The sequence below is a fragment of the Beta vulgaris genome, chromosome 5 (assembly GCF_026745355.1).
Source record: "Beta vulgaris subsp. vulgaris cultivar EL10 chromosome 5, EL10.2, whole genome shotgun sequence".
In the NCBI taxonomy this organism is placed as follows: domain Eukaryota; kingdom Viridiplantae; phylum Streptophyta; class Magnoliopsida; order Caryophyllales; family Amaranthaceae; genus Beta; species Beta vulgaris.
Genome location: NC_079206.1, coordinates 41,598,780 through 41,609,292, shown reverse-complemented (window position 1 = coordinate 41,609,292; position 10,513 = coordinate 41,598,780). Strand labels below are relative to the sequence as shown.

Below are 10,513 nucleotides of genomic sequence, written 5' to 3'. Positions count from 1 at the left end.
TGAAGAATAGGGGGAAGGGGGCCGAAAAAAAAAAGTGGCGTTCTGTTTTTTTTTTTTGCCCAGCCGGTTTGGTGCGGGCACACTTCTCCCTGGTGCGGGCGCACCAACCGAAATTTTTTTCAAAACATACGTTTGGTGCGGGCGCACCTCTCCCTTCTGTTTTTTTCCCAAAAAAAAAATTCGTAGGCTTTGGTGCGGGCGCACCTGCCTTTTTTTTCGAAAAAAAAATTTTACAAGGTGCGGGCGCACATGGACTAGGTGTGGGCGCACCAAAGTCTTCTGTTTTTCGAAAATCGTGTGCAAAATTTGGTGCGGGCGCACCAAAGTTTTTTTCCGAAAATTTTTTCTCATGTGCGGGCGCACATTGAACAGGTGCGGGAGCACCTAACCCGTCTGATTTGTACATATTTCTTATCTAAAACACTCAATTCACTCAACTTCTCATAAAAATTTAGATGTTCCAATGTACCTCTCATGGCTGACTGATAAATCAAAAGCTTAACTAACAAACAAAGGAAAAATAAAAGAAAGGAAAGAAGAAAAACGGGTTGCCTCCCGTGTAGCGCTTGTTTTAAGTCATTAGCTTGACTAAAAAGGATACATCCATCATGAGAGTCGCTCAGGTGAGCGGAGAATCAAGCAACCAATGGAGCCAACAGCATGCGAATCATGGTAGAGCTTTAATCTTTGACCGTTCACCCAGAATGGACCGTTCTCACCCATAACCTCATAAGCCCCATAAGGAGTAGTCTTCAACACAGAGAAGGGACCCGACCACTTGGACTTTAACTTTCCGGGGAAAAGCTTTAGTCTTGAGTTGAACAACAAGACTTTGTCCCCAACCCGGAAATCTCGTTGTTGAATCCGGTTGTCGTGCCATTTCTTCGTTTGCTCTTTGTACAGTCTAGAACTCTCATAAGCGTCAAAAGAAATTCCTCCAGTTCCACTAGCCTTTCTTTTCGAGCTTCTCCCGCCAAGTGTAGATCCATGTTGAGCTCCTTAACTGCCCCAAGCCTTATGCTCAAGCTCAACCGGCAAATGACATGCCTTGCCATACACAAGGCGATAGGGAGTGGTGCCTATGGGCGTCTTGAAAGCCGTGCGAAGAGCCCAAAGAGCGTCATCAAACTTCAAAGACCAATCCTTTCGTGTCCTATTGACCACTCTCTCAAGGACATTCTTAACCTCTCGATTCGAAACCTCAACTTGGCCTTGTGTTTGGGGGTGATAAGGAAGACCAACTTTGTGATTCACCCCGTATTTCTTCAATAGTGCTTCTAATTGCTTTTTGGCGAAGTGTGAACCGCCATCACTGAACAATACACGGGGCACCCCAAATCGAGGGAAGATGATCTTCTTCAAAAGCTTGGTGACTACTTTATGGTCATTGGTGGGAGAGGCAATGGCTTCCACCCATTTGGTCACGTAGTCTACCGCAACAAGAATATAGACATTCCTACAGGAAGGAACGAATGGGCCCATAAAGTCGACCCCCCAGACATCAAACGGCTCAACCTCAAGAATGTTCTGTCGAGGCATCTCGTGTCGCTTTGTGATGCCACCACTCCATTGACATCTATCACAAGCCACCACAAATGTTCGGGCATCCTTATGCAATGTTGGCCAGAACATACCACATTGGAGCACCTTAGCAACAGTTTTGCTTGCTCCACCATGTCCTCCACATGCCAAAGTATGGCAAGATGCAAAACCGAGGCCATCTCATGATTAGGAACACACCTCCTAAACACGCCATCAGCACACTTCTTAAAAAGGAGCGGGTCATCCCAGTAGAACCTCGAAACTTCTTTAAAGAACCGCTTCCTTTGTTGGGAAGTAAAACCATGAGGTTCAATCCCACAAGCCAGATAATTTGCATAATCAGCGAACCATGGAACCTCATTGTTCAGAATGGCGAACAAGGTTTCTTCTCTCAAATCGTCCTCGATAGGAATCTCTTCCAGATTGTCAGGAGGGAGGCGTGAAAGATGGTCAGTGTAATAGCCTATTTTAAGTGCATTTAATTAAATATTAATTATATTTATTAAGTTAATTGTGTGTCGTATTTCTTATTTTATTTGCGTTGGAATATGATTTTTATTTGTCGCGTTTGTAATATATTTATATATTTGATTTTGAGAAGTTATTATTTTTGTTATTCAATGGATATTTTGGTTTTCAGTTATGTAAAATTTATTTAAGTAGAATTTATTCAAAATATGAAACTGAATAGTTGCGTTTTATTAAGTTGGGTCAGTTTTTGTTTCATTTATCTCTCTGTGTCGGTTTGGGAGATAAGACCCAAAACCCACCCCAATTACTTCTTTCTCTGTCTCGAATCTTCTATTCACTCACAACCCAAACAAACCCCAAACCCATTTTCTCCCTCATCCTCCCCGTGAAACCCACAAACCCCAAACCCGTACCCCGCGTTTTCTCTCCCTTCTTGCGCGCCGGTGCCGGTGGCTACAGGCCGGCGGTGCTGTCGTCTTCAGTTATTGCTCGCCGGAATTCTCCCTACTATGTGTTCGCGTCGTTGTTGTTGATGATGTTACTGTTGCTGTCCTGTTTTTCTCTCTCCTCCCTCGAAGCTTTCTTTCTCCTCGTTGCGTCGGTGTTGTTGTTTGTTGGTGGACGACGGTTATCGGGCTGTTGTTGTCCGTGGTCCGTGGTGCCGCTGACGGTTGGTATTTCCTTTCCCCTGCTTGCGTCCCTCTCTCTCTCCTCTCGCTGGTTGTTGTTGCTGCTGTATTGTGGTGGTGGTGTCGTCGTTCTGCTTTGGCGACCGCGAGTCATAGCTCGCCGGAGCTCCGATTCTCCGCCTCTATGTTCTCCGCGCTCATGGTTGGTGGTGGTGCTGCCACTGGACAACCCTCTTGTTGGTACTAATCCCTTTCATTTCCATTTAAAATTTGATTAATCCTCTTTACAGTTTAGAATACAATTAGATTAACGATTATGAATTGATGGTTGATTGTGAGAATGACTATGTTGAATTGTTTCTACTTAGTGTAATACTTTGGTGATACTTGTATCGGTTGGCTTGTGAGTTATGAATTTAATGGTTTCTGGTTGGTTGATTATATTGGTATGCTTATGATGATGTTGAGTCAATCCTTGTGAATTGAAGACTCAAATTTGATAGTGTCGTCTTTGTTTATTTGTGTTATTAAATATTGGTTAGTTGTAATTGGAAACCCAAATTGAAGTAAGTCTTGGAGATAAGTGATCATCTTCGGTGTGGTTCTGTTGATTTGGAGAATGGTGTTATCTTTAAGTTCTTAACTTAATTAAATGAAATCTTTAGTTTAATGAGGTTAGTGATTAAAGTATATTCAACTGTATATTGTTGCAATTTAGTTGTTAGTATGTTATTTTATCGTGTTAACATAGGAGGATAGCAATATACACAGAGTATAGATATTAAAATGGTAGTTGAAGTGGTCATTGTAATCATATTGTGAGTTTCTTTATAAAACACAATTGGTAAGGTGAATTAGTAATCTTGCAACTTTTAAATAGTTATTACTCATTAAAAAGGGATTTGTTATTATGTTATTAATTTAGTAAAGTAAGTAAGAAATACAATTACTTATGGACTAGATTAATGTTACTCTATGTGGAAAATATATTCGAGATTATGTGATTATAAAGTATCTTCTAAATAGTTTGTTATTCTAAATGTGGATTGACGGTTTATATTCATTAAAACAAGTGAGTATGTGGGTCTAAATTAGTATGTTTTACATAAGTTGCTAATAGCTCTAAAGACATCGCAATTGCAACATTGGGTTGTTGATTAGATTAGATTTATGTTATAGACTTGGTGTGTGAGTTATGATATGATGTATTAGGGTAGTCCTTTATAGTAATGCTACGCCTCTTGTTCTTAAGACGAACATAGATTGATGGAATGATAATTGTTGTCAACCTTGGAAACGTGACATATTTAGAGTAAAGTAAGAATCATAGTATGGTTTGGTAGTTGTCAAGGTCCAAATTATATGTGAATTAAGTTAGCAAGCCTACAATAATGTTTTTGTTATAACTAGAATGATCTTTCTAGAATTGGTTGAGTATAACTATGTGAAGATGATTGATTAGAAGAAAGTCTATATTAAGGTTTATTAAGGAATGGATAGTTCTAAAAGAAAATATAGCTTAACTAGAGTTATCATGTGATGTCAAGTGGAAGAATGGTCTGAGTAGATGGGTTAAATAGTTCAACCTAATTAATAAGCTCAAATGAAAGTTGGAGGAACGTGTAACTAATTATTAGTATTAATAATATGGAGACTATTGTCGGTTCATTTAGTTATTTATGAATTGATTATTGAGGATGTGTTCAATAAAGGATCTGAGTTTAATGACTATAAAATGGAGTAATATAATAAAGTATGTTCATGGATATTCATAAAGCCAAGTTAATACATGAGATTGTTTAAGTAAGTGTAAGTTTGTGTATTACTTTAAAGTAGTTTTAGTTACACAATGAAATGACTTCTAATTAAAAGGGAATATGACTCGCTATACTAAGTAAGAATATGATCCACTAATGGTTGGTATTGGAATCAAACTTACGAGATATCATTTCCCATATTCGATTAGGTCTAATCGACCTTTATTTTAGGAATCTCGAGTTGTGGAATCTATGCTAACTCTCCTTAGTTAATTCTAAGAGAGAGACTTATTCTAATTGTTAATGGTGTTTGATAACGATTATTATCAACAATGAGATAAGAGTTAATTGATAACCAGGAAGTATAAAAGAGTATAAACAATCTATATGTGAAGGTATGCGTTGTATGGAATTGGTTTAGTTACTCTCGTTAGTTAATTCTAGCTGAGAGACCATTTGCTATTGTTGTTGGTGTTGACCAGATATGATTGCTTATGAGTGTGGTAATTCATAAGTATACTATGATTGAAATTGAGTTGAATCTAGTTACATAACTACACTGACCTTGAAATTCATAAGAAAGCACGATAGCATGTGATTATAGTCTTCTAGAGTGAAGTCTTCTAGTGTGCGTTGGTTATGCAACAATCGTTTATAATTAATAAAGCTAGCGGATGAGTTCCGAGAATGATTGGTTGTTTTATGAACATAATCGAAAGGAATCTGAAAGGGGAAAGTAGCCTCGTCTGAGTCGACGGATGAGGTGACATGAACAGTGCCCCATGGACTGTGAACCTTGGGGGCCCCACAGGAAACCTGCCCATTGCTCTGTGGGGCGATAATCGGGCGTTATATCAGGTAATGTGAAACCTGTGGATGGCTGATGAAATCAGCGGAAAAATGTACTCCGGACTAGTCGCGGTTATTAGCCAAAAGTAAAGCGAATGGTTGGGTGACGACCCCCACTGTCGGAGTGTAAGCTTTGTCTCCTCCGCCGCGTTCTCTTTCCCCATGGTTAAAAGGAATGTTATCTCAGAGTATGAAAGTTATATCGATAATGGTTCCCGATAAAAATCGTATCGTGGTAAGTTGTTTCGATATTGGATTCCGATAAGGAATCATATCAGGTAAGTAGTGAAGTTTATTCATTATATGAATATGAATATCGATATTGGTTTCCTGATAAGGAGGCATATCATGGTAATATACTAACGTCAGATTCCTGATAAGGAATCATATCTTGTTATGTGGATTCCTAATAAGGATCGTATCTTGTTATTGAATTCCCGATAGGAACCTGATAGGAAAGTTATTATGTTATTGATGTCCTGATAAGAATTAATGTAGTAAAATATAAGAAAGTGGTTCATAGAGTATGAAAGCATAAGTTTGGATTTCTGATAAGAAATCAATTAAAGGAAGTAAAGTATATTGCTTATATCAAAGTTAGTAACCCAGATTCCTCATAAGGGATCGTGATATGTTGAAAGGTTAACTAATCAGTTTCTATATAAGATATATCAGTTACAAGATTGTTTGGAGTTACGTTGTTGGGTTTACTTTTATGTAAATGACGATGTAGTAGAAAAGGAACAATCAGATAAAGATGTATAAGTATGTTGTCAACATGAGTTGATGTGATGCATGTTATGACAATGTGATTATGTTGACTGCTGAGTCGTTTTCAAGTAAAAGCCACCAAAGCATGTGTTACTCTTGTTTACGGGTTTAGTACTCAGCTTTGCTGATGTGTGTACATTGTTTTGTCATTTCTGTGGCCTGTCACTTGGTGGGTGGCAGTATCTTAAATGTTTCAGGTTGAAGCCGTGAGTTATTCTTTTGCAAGTTGAAGCTGATACGAGATGATGCAGTATTATATTTGTTATTGAAGTGAGGACGCTCCATTTGTAATAGTTAATCGTTTAATTTCTATAATATATTTTCTTTATTTAAGAATCGCTAGCTAGTGCTCCTGATTCTCTGCTGGTTGTTGCTCCGCGAAAGCGTTGAGATTGTTGAGCTTTGGGATTTGAAAATATTTTATTTATTAAAATTGTAACAGGTTCATATTATTTTTCGCTTTAGCGTTGTCCTATTTTCAAAGGAAATTCTCCCGGATTTTCTGTAGAAATTCATGAGAATAGAGTCTGAGAATCAGAGCATAGTTATAATAGTTAATTTATTTGAATAGAGTTGGGAATTGAGTCCCACACTCTCCGATGTAGTTCGGTGAGTGTGATGGTAATAGCTCGGGTTATCTCGACTAGAGTCTCATTCGCTGTGCTTAATCCTTTGTAAGCTGGTCGGAAGAATTCGAGCTGTTACAGTCAGCTACCACATTCTCCGTCCCTTTCTTCTCTTTCATCTGAAAATCAAACTCCTGGAGAAGCAACACCCACCTAATGAGCTAGGCTTAGCATCCTTCTTACTCATCAAATACCGGACCGCAGAATGATCCGTATACACCACCGCCTTATTACATGTCAAGTAGGAACGGAACTTGTCAAAAGCAAATACCACGGCCAACATTTCCTTTTCCGTAGTTGCATAGTTCCGTTGAGCATCATCCAGAGTCCTACTTGCATAGGCTATCACATGTAGCCTCCCTTCCTTGCGTTCCCAAGAACAACTCCCACTGAAAAGTCACTAGCATCGCACATTAGTTCAAAAGGCAAGCTCCAATCCGGAGCTTGCACAATGGGGGCAGAAGTAAGGGCTTTCTTAAGAGTTTCAAAAGCCTTAGTACAAGACTCATCAAACGCAAAATCAACATCTTTCTGAAGTAGATTCGTCAATGGTTTGGCTATTTGAGAGAAATCCTTGATGAAACGTCGGTAAAAACCAGCATGTCCAAGGAAAGCGCGAACTCCCGTCACCGAGTTCGGTGGCGGAAGCTTCTCAATAACCGAAACCTTTGCCGGATCTACTTCAATACCCTTTTTCGACACTTTATGCCCAAGTACAATGCCTTCCTCGACCATAAAGTGACACTTCTCCCAATTCAGTACAAGGTTCGTCTCTTGACACCTTTTTAACACACATTCAAGATTAACCAGACATGTGTCAAAAGACGAACCACACACACTAAAGTCGTCCATGAAGACTTCAATGGAATCTTCTAGCATGTCAGAGAAGATTGCTGTCATACACCTCTGAAAAGTGGATGGGGCATTACACAAACCAAAGGGCATCCTTCGATATGCAAATGTCCCATACGGACAAGTAAAGGTGGTTTTCTCTTGGTCATCCGGATGAATGGGGATTTGAAAGAATCCGGAATAACCATCAAGAAAACAGAAGTGTGAATGACGAGCAAGCCTCTCCAACATTTGGTCAATGAAGGGAAGGGGGAAATGATCTTTCCGGGTGGATTTGTTCAGTTTTCTGTAATCAATACAGACTCTCCACCCAGTGACAGTCCTAGTTGAGATTGTTTCTCCTTTCTCATTCTCAACTATAGTCATGCCTCCTTTTTTGGAACCACGTGAATCGGGCTCACCCACTTGCTATCTGAGATAGCATAGATGATTCCCGCGTCACGTAGTTTCAAGATCTCCTTTTTCACAACCTCTTTGAGGTTGGGATTGAGCCTTCTCTGATGCTCGATGGAGGAGGCATTACTATCGATGAGATGGATACGATGCATAGCAAGAGAAGGGCTTATCCCCTTAAGGTCATCAATCGAATACCCAATGACATCTTTATATTTTTGCAAAATTCCAATCAGTTTTGATATAGAAATGTCATCAAGACTCGAATTGACAATAACAGGATAAGTACATGCATCATCAAGAAAAACATATCTAAGAGAGGAGGGAAGGGGTTTGAACTCTACCTTGGGAGGAGGCTTAGAACACTCCTCTTTATCAGTGGATGATGCAGCTAGAACCTCAAAGCCTCATCTTGCTTTCCTCTTCCATGTCCAAGCTAAGGGTGTCGGTAAGTGCAGCATACAAATCGTCCCCAGAATCATCCACACTCATGGTGTCCTCCACCTCATCTTCCACAAGGCTTACCCGACAAATTCTCTCATCATAGGTCTCTTCAGTGTCTTAGAGAACTCAAAACCACCCGCTCATTAGCTACCTCAACCGTGATTGTGTCGTTTTTGCAGTTTATCACGGCACCCAAAGTCTTTAGAGCTTCTCTTCCCAGAATAAGAGGAGTCTCAGGATCTTCCTCCATATCCATCACCACAAAGTCGCATGGTACAAACACATGCCCAACTTGAATCGGTATATCCTCCAACTCACCACAAGGGACTCTCACAGTGCGGTCCGCCAATTGAATCGTTTTGCGCGTAGGATGAAGAGGAAATTTCAGGTGCTTTGCAATAGAAAGGGGCATCAAATTGACACTGCTCCCAGATCGGCCAGTGCACCCTTAGGCTCTAAGTCACCTATCTTCACCGGCAAGGTGAAACTCCCGGGATCTCTTTGCTTCTTGGGCATAGTTCGTTGCACAAGAGCACTCACTTGGTAAGGTAGGGAGATAAGCTCATCTTCAAGTTTTCGCTTATTGGAGAGGATCTCTTTCAAGAACTTAGCATAAGCTGGCATTTGAGACATAGCCTCAAGGAATGGGATGTTGATTTGCAGGCTCTTCATCACATTTAGAAATTTAGTGAACTTGTCACTCAACTTTCTCTCTACCAACCTATGAGGATAGGGAACCGGAGGCACATAGGATTGGTTGGTGGAGGTGATGGCAATGTGTTTTGTCACCAACTTGAACATGTGACTCATCTTTCTCCTCAACTTCCTCTTTCTCAGTTTCCTCAGCTCCATCCTCCTTCTCAACAACTTCAGTTCTCCATCCTGCTCTAACTCCCCATTCGGCATCTTAGGACCCGCATAACTTGTTCCCGACCTCAAATGAATGGCTTTGGCTTGATGGAGGTTGGGGTTAGGGATGGGTTGGCCGGAAGTTGATTTGTGGGGGTGGAGGGTTCTTCTCAGCTACTTGGGCAATTTGGGTTTCAAGCATTTTGTTGTGGGCTTGTAGCTCTTGAAACCTTTGCTCATGGTTTTGGAGAATTTGGTTCATGGATTGGAGTTGTTGGAGAATTTGGAGAGAGGTTGGATCGGAAGATGGTGTAGGTTCGGGATTTTGTTTGGGGAAAGGAAGTTGGAGGGAGGTTTTGGGTTGTTGGTCCTTTGATGTGGAGCTTGGTATGTGTTGGACCCTTGTGAGGAGGAACCACCTTGGTTATAGTTTTGGTTTTGGTTATACCCTTGCGCAAACCCTTGGTTGTGAGCTTGGTTGTACCCTTGTTGAGGTTGATTCCATCCTTGTTGAGGTTGGTTGAATCCTTGGGTGTAGTTTTGTTGAGGTTGTCTCCAACCTCCTTGTTGATTGTTCCTATACCCTTGGTTTCCTTGATATCCATCTCCTCTTGAATTATTGCCCCACATGCTCCGAATGGGTACCTCCACAATAAGAAGTATCATGGTTAGTACCACCACAAATATCACAAGAAAAAGAGTTTACCTGTGAAGGAGTAGACGATGCAAGATTGATCTTGGAGAGCTTCTTATCGAGTTGGTCCATCTTAGCTTGAATTTGATCCATGGGGTCAATTTCAAACTTTCCGCTCTTCTTAGGTTGAGCACCTCTTCGTCTTCCACCCCATGAGTAGTTCTTGATCACCTCCTCAATTGTGGACTCAAGTTGTTCTTGCGGGATCTTAGATAGTTGACCTCCCGCTCCAGCATCAAGATTGGCCCGTGAAATCGGATCAAGACCATCATAGAAGAATCGCATGAGTAGATTCTTGTTGAACTCATGGTGTGGGCATGAACGGATCATCTCCTTGAACCGCTCCCAAGCTTCGGCAAGTGTCTCATCGTTCTCTTGCTCAAATGAGGAGATCTTCCTCCTTATGTGCAGTCTTCCACTCCGGGAAGTATTTCTTCAAGAATGCCATGTGACTTCTTCCCATGTAGTGAGGGAATTAGCAGGCAAGCTCTTGAGCCATGACTTTGCTTTTCCGGTAAGAGAGGACCGGAACAGGTGCATCTTGATGTAGTCAGGAGAGACATCATTAGTTGTTATCATGGCACAGATCTCAAGAAACCTGTCGAGATGGTCTAGAGGATCTTCATCTGACCCCCC

The 10,513-nt window shown here is 40.8% G+C and overlaps 1 non-coding gene across 1 annotated transcript; it reads left to right on the top strand.

The window, feature by feature from the left end:
- Window positions 1–10,178: 10,178 nt before the first annotated feature.
- Window positions 10,179–10,285, top strand: LOC125498048 (small nucleolar RNA R71). Its single transcript, XR_007274815.2, has one exon. It is a non-coding gene; the product is annotated as a small nucleolar RNA R71 (small nucleolar RNA).
- The last annotated feature ends 228 nt before the right edge of the window (window positions 10,286–10,513 follow it).